This window comes from Sinocyclocheilus rhinocerous, unplaced genomic scaffold, assembly GCF_001515625.1.
Source record: "Sinocyclocheilus rhinocerous isolate Xijiao unplaced genomic scaffold, SAMN03320098_v1.1 scaffold2032, whole genome shotgun sequence".
Classification (NCBI taxonomy): domain Eukaryota; kingdom Metazoa; phylum Chordata; class Actinopteri; order Cypriniformes; family Cyprinidae; genus Sinocyclocheilus; species Sinocyclocheilus rhinocerous.
Window position 1 is genome coordinate 719,711 of NW_015634013.1, and position 2,634 is coordinate 722,344.

At 35.3% G+C, this 2,634-nt stretch overlaps 1 long non-coding RNA gene across 1 annotated transcript in view; it reads right to left on the reverse strand.

Annotated features, from left to right (window-relative positions):
• The window catches only part of LOC107745012 (uncharacterized), a 4,457-nt gene extending 2,189 nt beyond the window's left edge, over positions 1-2,268 (reverse strand). Inside the window, exons 1-3 of the long non-coding RNA XR_001640558.1 lie at positions 2,172-2,268; positions 1,807-1,858; positions 765-908 (exon numbers count right to left, since the gene is read on the reverse strand). This is a non-coding gene — a long non-coding RNA (uncharacterized LOC107745012). The remainder of the gene's footprint in view (positions 1-764; positions 909-1,806; positions 1,859-2,171) is intronic.
• Between the last annotated feature and the right edge of the window lie 366 nt (positions 2,269-2,634).

Below are 2,634 nucleotides of genomic sequence, written 5' to 3' on the forward strand. Positions count from 1 at the left end.
AATGAGAGTCCAAACAGCTGATTATAAACATCACAATAATCCAACAAATGACTACAGTCCATGAATTAACATCTTGTGAAGCGAAAAAATTATGTTTGTAAGAAACAAATCTATCTGGCTAAAATACAAGTCCTCTTTCCATAATATTGCTTTCGCCAGTGAAAAAGTTGTCTTGTCTGAATCAGGAGAGAAATATGCACAGATCAAGCATCATTTACAAGTTAAAACCGTTCTAAACAAATATGTTGATGGATTTTGATTTGAAAGAACAACAGGGGATGGACTTTCATTGGAGAAAGCATTACTATGGATTATGAACTTTTGGTCAGAAGTTACGGTTTAATGTTAAAACTCATTAATGATAGATTTGTTTCTTACAAACACGCAGCTTTTTGCTTAAGATGTTAACTGATGGACTGGAGTGGTGTGGATTACTTGTGGATTATTGTGATGCTCATTCTGATGGCACCCATTCACCGCAGAGGATCCACTGGTGAGCAATTGATGCAATGCTAAATTACTCCAAATCTGTTCCAATAAAGAAACAAACTCATCTACTGTACATTATGGATGGCCTGATGGTGATCTATCTATCTATCTATCTATCTATCTATTTCATAACTGGCTGGGAAGTTTCAGAGAATGTTTAAGCCGCAGGGTGTAAAAATAGTTTGGGGGTTGCTTATTGTGGACTTGGCCTCCTGCGGTCTCTATGGAAACCCCTGTCTGCTTCTGCAGTCTCTGTAAGAATTTAATAGGTATACCTGCGTTCCCACGGTGACCAGACGGCAGATAAAGCTGGTGTCAGTCACAGCTGTTCTTTGAGAATGCATCCTTTATTGCCGGAGCGCATTCGTGATTTAATTGCTTGTGAGTAACACCTCGCATTACAACACCATCCAGCTGAACTGCAGTGAATAGACCAGTGATTAATATGAGCACAATATCTGTATTGTGGAGCAAAGTGGTGAATTTTTCTAATCTCTGGTCTATTGGCTACAGCAGAGCAGTGACCTAACATGGACCTAATTTGATGATCTTTGGCAATTGAATGAATACGTACTGAAGAAAGTCCAAATGTAAAATAAGAATTGGATGATAATTTTGTTGTTGTTTTTACATATATTTTAAGATAAAGGATGGATAGAGAGACAGAGATAGAGACATCACACATATTTTAGTAGACTATATCTCCTCAGTCACAGGTTTCCACCTTGTGATCAAAATGTGAACTGCAGTTGAAAGTGTGCATCATGCAACCTCATATAACCTCAGTTAGTCCCCAGCCGCTGTTCCCTTAAGTCACTTTCAAGCATGGCATACTGATAAATTTCATATTCATTAAGAAAAATATGGTACAAGATTTAGGTTTTGGGGTTTAAACGTATCCATTACCACAATATTATTAAAATAACACAAAAACAATAATCCAACATTCATAGTGTGATAGATAAATGACATTTTAGAGAGACAGGCAGATAAATGGTTTAGGCTGTTTGAACAGCTTGAAACCGGCATCACAGCAAAGCATCAAACCTATGACAGTAACTTGGCAAGTTACTTTATAATTTTTTTATTTTGATGACTTCATAAATCCTATAGTCCCTGAGCAGACATTCACTGACTTAATTACACTGAGAAAACTATTTACATGAAATTATAAAGTTGTACTGATGTTACAGATAAAGTCCCAGGATTCTGATTTAAAATAGTTGGAGAATACAAAACTATTTAGAACGCTGAGACTCTTCAATCACATCTCATATTAAGTAACTAAGCAAGTAAATAAGCAAGCAGTTCTCTAACCTGTAAGATCCATAATATCCATATCTGGAGGACTTGTCAGGCAATACTTTAGCTGAAAGGGGACAAAAAAAAGTCAATTATAAACATTGCATTCACAACTCCAGTCCCAATAAATAAATAAATAAACCAACAAAAATCTTAAACTAGGCAAGTCACCCAAGTCCTTTCCTCATTGAGTCCAAAAAAAAAAGGAGAAACACACTAACAGACTTTTTAATTTATGATGGGATTACTAATGACAAAACTAATAATGGCTATCAGAACAGCAATAACATTACTTGATTTATGATTACCCATATCGGTGTAGTCAGTCATATCAACATATTATCAACACTTAAAATGTGTTTAGACAGGTCATAGCTTACATTTTCCTGTAATAAGCCTTATAAATCGTACGTAATGGGAATATTCATTTTATTTTTCTAAACAGCTAACGTTTGCCGCCGTTTTTCGTTAGAGAGTCTGCAAACTCATCTCAAACAATCAATTACGCCACAAGGAGCGCGTGCGCGCCAATCAAATGCCCATATGAATCAGGATTTAAAGGGACCGCAATCATTTTGATCAAAACGATACTCTCGCTAATATTTGTGACCTTGGACCACAAAACCAGTCAGCACGGGTTTATTTGTAGCAATAGCCAAAAATTGTATGGGTCAAAATGATCGATTTTTCTTTTATGCCAAAATCAATAGGATATTAAGTAAAGATAATGTTCCATGAAGATATTTTGTAAATTTCCTACCGTAAATATATTAAAACTTAATTTTTGATTAGTAATATGCATTGCTAAGGACTTAAAGGCAATTTTCTCAATATTTAGATTTT